The following is a 6,832-nucleotide window of genomic DNA, read 5'->3' as shown; positions in this document are numbered from 1 at the left end:
CTCAAGTCAGAGATGATGGACTGAGAACATAGATTGTGAAACACACACGAACACACACACACTACTGATCCTCATTATTCTCATATTGAATATTTGTAAATTCACCTACTCACTAAAATTTATTTGTAACCCCCAAATCAATATTTGGCTTACTTTCTTGGTCATTCCTGGACATTCATAGAGAAGTAAAAAATCTGAGGACAGGCATGATCCCAGATGAGGCTCTTTCATTGCATTGCTTGATCTGACCACTCCTTTTTTGTCACCTTTGCCGGATTCTTCTCAAAAAAATGCTCTCCAAACCTCCAAAACATAGGTGTCCCCCTGGGTTCTCTTCTCTTCTCCCTCTATACTTTTTTTCACTTGGTGAGCTCATCAATTCCCACAGCTTTTGGCATTCTTTGGCTACAGATTCTCAAATCTACCTTTCCTGCCATAACCTTTCTGCTGACCTCTAATCTCATTTTTCCAACTGCTTTTCAGATGTCTCAAACTGGATGTCTAGTAGACAGCTTAAACTCAATATGTCTAAGACAGAACTCACTATGTTTCTCCTTACACCCTATCACCCACTTTCCCTGTTACAGTAAAGGGCAACATCATTCTCCCAGTCCTTCAGTCTGGCAACCTAGGAGTCACCCTGGATTCCTTATTATCTCTCATTCCCTCCATATAGATGCCAAGGCATGTTCATTCAATGCCCTTCACTCATCTGACAGCCTACAGTCTACTCTAGGACCTCATCACCTCATACTTTGATTGCTACAATAGACTCCTAGTGGGTTTATCTGCCTTAAGTCAATCACCACTGCAATACATTATATTCAGCCACTAAAGTGATATTCCTAAAATGCAAATCTGATCATGACAAACCCCTACCCAATAAACTCCAGTAGCTTCCTATGGTGTCCAGGTCCAAATACAGACTGTTCTGTTTTGCATTCAAAGCCCTTCCTAACATAATCCCCTCCTTCCTGTCCAGTCTTCTCATACCTTACACCCTCACAAATACTCTTTGATCCAATGACACGGGCCTCCTGGATGTCTTACAAACAAGACCCTCCATCTTTCAGCTACCAGCATTTTCTCTGGCTCTCCCCCATGCCTAGAAAGCTCTCTCTCTCTCTCTCCCCTCCATTCTGAATATTGGCCTCCCTGATTTCCTTTAAATATCAACTAAAATTCCACCTACTACAAAGTGCTTCCCCAAAACTCTTAACAACTCCGGTTCCCTTCTCTCTGTTAATTATTTCCCATTTATCCTGCATATAGATTATTTTGTATATATTTGTTTGCATGTTGTTTTCTCTAGTAAATTGTAATCTCCTGGAGGGCAGGGACCATCTTTTTCCTCTTTTTGTTTCCCCAACTTGTAGTTCAGTGCTTTGCACACGGTAAGCACTTAGTCAATGTTTTCTGAATAAATGGAATAAACAAGCAACTTTTTCATGGTTTATTTAGTGCCATTTTTTTGTTTTGTTTTGGAATTTTGTGCACTTTGTTGTTGACTTCACTGTTTAAAATGTACCCAAGAGTTGTGCTGATGTGTTCATATGTACAAGAAGGCTGTACAGAGAAACTAGTACACATGTACAGAGAAACTAGTATGTTAGATAATCTTCACTCAGTCACGAGTGAAAGAGCTGTTGACTGTGAGTTAAGTGTTAATGAATCAACCATTTAGTACATCTAGAAAAAAGAGCCTTTTTTTTGATTTGTAAATGAGGCCACTCTGAGAAGTGCTGAAGTAAATATGGTTACTACCTCACATAACCTTACCCTGTATTTCCTCACTAATTCAGTGTTCCTGGCAGACTTTATAGAACATAACTACAGTAAATCACAATAATCATCGCTCTGTCTCTCTCTCTCTCTCTCTGTCTCTCTCTGTCTCTCTCTCCCCTCCCTCTCTCTCTCTCTCTCTCTCTCTCTCTCTCTCTCTCTCTCTCTCTCTCTCTCTCTCTCACTCTCTCTCTTCTTTCTCCCTCTTTCTCTCTCCCTCCCTCCCTCCTTCTCTCTCCCTCCTCCCCTATGGCTAATGAGAAAATTTGTTTTGCCTCAATATAAATTCTTATTACAGGGGCTTCCTTTTTCTTGATTTCTTAGTGGGAGAAGGAAAGAAATTAAAGGGGGAGGAAAGAGGCAGAGGGAGAGAGAGAGCCTTGATATTTGTCTTAAAATAAAATGTAATTAAAAATATATGAGGTTTCTAATATCTATGAGTTCATGCCATTTTCATTATTGAGCAGTACTGATCAAATTTCTAAGAGAAGAAAATACATTGTGATGTATAGCTAACTGTATAAAGAATACTATTCAAGACTTGAGGAAAGTTTTAAAAGAAACTGAAATATTAGGAAAATCATTATTTATTAGGAAATTATGTACTATATGTGTTTCCCTTCCATCTCTAAATGACACTATAATATGTTTTGCCAAGGTATAGATAGATTGGGGAGCACTTTAAATAAAATATGTACATTAACATAAATAAATGAATACATTCATATTAAGGTTATAGTCTAAAACTCATTCCTACTAGTATCACAGCTGGGAAAGTCATTAGAAGGCAGCTGGTGACTGAAAAGTAAGCCAACATGAATATCTCACTCTCAGTTCCTGCTACATTCATAAGGAATACTAGATTTAGATATACAGATTCTCACATCACACCTAGGCAGTAAAAACTGCTTGACCTTTTACACATGGGCAACCTCCTGTCATATCTGAGTCATACTATAGTTTTAAGCCCCCTCATGTGTAAATGCCTCATAAGCCTGAGGCCAATAAAATGGGTTCACCAGATTATAATTAAGTTGCTAATTAGGTCAGAAAATTATATATTGAAAAAGAAATTGTCTAGTAAAATGGGAGCTTCTCTTTGAATTTTTCAACCTGTTATATAGCTTATCATTTAATATATCAAAAGTTTAGAGGAATATGGAAAAGTTGAAATGTTCACAATAGAAAATATTTAATATATTAAAATGTATTAGTTTTTTTAAAATGTTACTGATACGGCTTGACTATGAAGTAAAAAGTTGATGTACAGAGAGAAGAAAATGTCACTGCACAAGCAACTTATGTACATCTCTGACGCTATAATATTGTTAACCATTTTTAATTATTGTGTGTCATTCACCATAATACAAACATATTGATTTTAAATTGAATAATCAGAGGTGGAACCAATATGGTAAAGCAAAGGTAGGAATTCACCTGAGCTCTCTCCCAGACCACTCCAAATAACTTTAAATTATTTTAAACAAATTCTAGAGCCGCAGAACCCACAAAATGGTGGAGTGAAACAATTTTCTATCCCAAGACAACTTAGAAGGACAGCGGGAAAGGTCTGTTGTATCAGAGCGAGAGAGGAGCTCAATGGCAGACTGGGCACCAGCCAACTAGGAGCAGGTCTCAGGGTGACTGAATCAGTGGTACAGGTATATGTTTCCAGACCTCTCAGCCCACAGATGACAAGGAGATTGGACAATGGGTCAGAAGGAGAGTTACAGGGGTCCCTTTGATGGCACTTGTGGCAGGAATCTGTTGAATTGCCTATACTTGGATCTGGGTCTTAATGAGAGGAAGAGCACCAGCAGAGCAGAGTTTGCAGTCACAGGGGAGCAGGAACCCTAGTCACCATTGCAGGGTTGAGTTGAAGAGAGTGTTTGTGGTCATGCACAAAGCAGTGCACAGGACAGAAGAATAGTAAACACATCTCTCCCTAGATCATACCACACTGGAAGAGCCAAAAACTTACAGCAGCCCAGAATTACTTCTGAAAATAGCTGTATAAACTACCTGAAGCTTTGGACAGTGACCCCTCCACTTATGAAGCAGAGCCCCACATCAGCATAGAGTTAAAAGTCAAGAAATAGGCTGAAAAATGAGCAAACAACAGAAAACAAAAACTAACCATAGAAATTTATGATGTTTACAAGAAAGATCAAAACACACTCAGAAGATAACAAAGTCAAAATTTCTGCATCTAAAGAAAAATATGAATCAGTTTCAGGCCATAAAAGAGCTCAAAAAAGAATTTTTTTTAAAGTAAGAGAAGAAAAATTGGGAAAATAAATGAGAGTGATACAAGAAAATCATGAAAAAGAAGTCAATATCTTGGTAAAAGAAGCACAAAAAATACTGAAGAAAATAACACCTTAAAAACCATAATAAGCTAAATGGTAAAAGAGGCACAGAAATATAATAGAGAGAAGAAAGATTTAAAAAGCAGAATTGTCCAAATGGAAAAGGAGGTACAAAAGTTCACTGAAGAAAATAATTCCTTAAAAGTTAGAATAGGGTAATTGGAAGGTAATGACTTTATGAGAAATTAAGAAACAATCAAATAAAATAAAAGGAATGAAAAAAATAGAAAAAATATAAAATACCTCATTGGAAAAAAAAATTGATCTGGAAAATAGATCCAGGAGAGATAATTTAAGAATTAGTGGACTAGCGGAGGAGCCAAGATGGCAGAGGAAAAGCAGTGACTTGCTTGAGCTCCCTCCCAAACCTCTCCAAATACCTATAAAAAATGGCTCTAAACAAATTCTAAAGCAGCAGAACCCACAAAAAGACAGAGTGAAACAAATTTACAGCCCAAGACAACCTGGATGGTTCACTGAAAAGCTCTATCACACCATGGGTGGAGAGGAACACAGTTCACCATGGGTAAACAGGCCTCTGTGAACCTGGACCAGGCCTCAGAGGGCTGAGTCACAGGCAGCTGTGGCAGTTTCCAGACTTTTCAACCCACAAAGGCCAAAGACAACTTAGAAGGCCAGTAGGAAAAGTCTGTGACCTTGGTGAGAGAGAAGCTCTGTCCTGGCACAGTCCCAGAGCGGTAGCTGCTTCTCGAGCTTCCAGCCCACAGACTGAGGAGGAATTGAGTAGTTGATCAAAGGGGCATTTCAGGGATTTCTTTGCTGCTGCTGAGGAAAGATTCTGTTGCTTTGCCTGTGTTTGGATCTGAGTCACAGTTCTAGGTTACAATCTTGGGGCAAGGAGGAGTTCTGGCTTGGTGAAGCCTGTAGTGGAAGACCCCTACCTTAACAAAGAGTTTAAAACTCAAGTAATTGGCTGGGATCATGAGCAACTGTACAAAAAAGTCAGACCATAGAATCTTTCTTTGGTAACAAAGAAGATCAAAACATACAACCAGAAGAAGAAGACAACAAAGTCAAAGCTCCTGCATCCAAAGCCTCCAAGAAAAATATGAATTGGTCCCAGGCAATGGAAGAGCTCAAAAAGGATTTTGAGAAACAAGTAAGAGAAGTAGAGGAAACACTGGGAAGAGAAATGAGAGTGATTGAAGAAAATAATGAAAAACAAGTCACCAGTATGCTAAAGGGAACCCCAAAAAATACGGAAGAAAATAATACCTTAAAAAACAGCCTAACCCAAATGGCAAAAGAGGTCCAAAAAATCAATGAGGAGAAGAATGTCTTCAAAAACAGAATTAGCCAAATGGAAAAGGAAGTCCAAAAGCTCACTGAAGGAAATACTTCCTTTAAAATTAGAATGTGGCAGTTAGAAGCTAGTGACTTTATGAGAAATCAAGACACTGTAAAACAAATCTAAAAGAATGAAAAAAAAAGAAGACAATGTGAAATATCTCATTGGTAAAACAACTGACCTGGAAAATAGATCCAGGAGAGATAATTTTAAAATTTACTGGACTATCTGAAAGCCATGATCAAAAAAATAGCCTCAATATCATCTTTCAAGAAATTATTAATGAAAACTGCCCTGATATTTTAGAAGCAGAGGGCAAAATAGAAATTGAAAGAATCCACCGATCACCTCCTGAACAAGATCCCCAAAGGAAACTCTCAAGAATATTGTAGCCAAATTCCAGAGTTCCCAGGTCAAGGAGAAAATATTGCAAGTAGCCAGAAAGAAACAATTCAAGTATTGTGGAAACACAATCAAGATATCACAAGATTTAGCAACTTCTACATTAAGGGACCGCATTACTTGGAATATAATATTCCAGAGGTCAAAGGAGATAGGATCACAACCAAGAATCACTGACCCAGCAAAAGTGAGTATAATCTTTCAGGAGAAAATGGAAATTCAGTGAAATAGAGGACTTTCAAGCATTTTTGATGAAAAGACCAGAGCTTAATAGAAAATGTGACTTTCAAATATAAGACTCAAGGGAAACATGAAGAGGTAAACAGGAAAGACAAATCATAAGGGACTTATTAACACTGAACTGTTTACATTCCTGCATGGAAAGATGATATTTGTAACTCATAAGACCTTTGTGAGAAAAAAAATATAAATGTAAATAGATAGATAGATAGATAGATAGATAGATAGATAGATAGATAGATAGATAGAAGGCACAGAGTGAGCTGAAGATGAAGGGGTCATATCTGGAGAATAAAATTAAGGGGTGAGAGAGGATTATACTAGGAGGAGAAAGGGAGAGGTAGAATGAGGTAAACTTTTTCTCATGAAACAGACAAGAAAAGTATTTTGCAATGGGGGGTAAATGGGGGAAGGTAAGAGGAAATGAGTGAATCTTATTCTTATTGGGTCTGGCTTAAGGAGGGATTAACATACACACTCAATTGGTATGGAAATCTCTCTTACCTTACAGGGAAATAGGGGGTTGGAAAGGGGACAAGAGATAAGTGAGATGATAGAGGGGAAGGCAGATTTGGGGAGGGGGTAATCAGAATCAAACACTTCTAAAGAGGTACAGGGTCAAAAGAGAAAATAGAATAAATGGGAGGCAGGAAAGGATTAAGGGAAATATACTTAGTTTTTCACAATATGAAAAAAAAAATTAGTGGACTACCCGAAAGTCATGACATAA

The sequence above is a fragment of the Phascolarctos cinereus genome, unplaced genomic scaffold (assembly GCF_003287225.1).
Source record: "Phascolarctos cinereus isolate Bilbo 61053 unplaced genomic scaffold, phaCin_HiC Scaffold_726;HRSCAF=1367, whole genome shotgun sequence".
In the NCBI taxonomy this organism is placed as follows: Eukaryota; Metazoa; Chordata; class Mammalia; order Diprotodontia; family Phascolarctidae; genus Phascolarctos; species Phascolarctos cinereus.
This window is presented reverse-complemented; position numbering follows the sequence as displayed.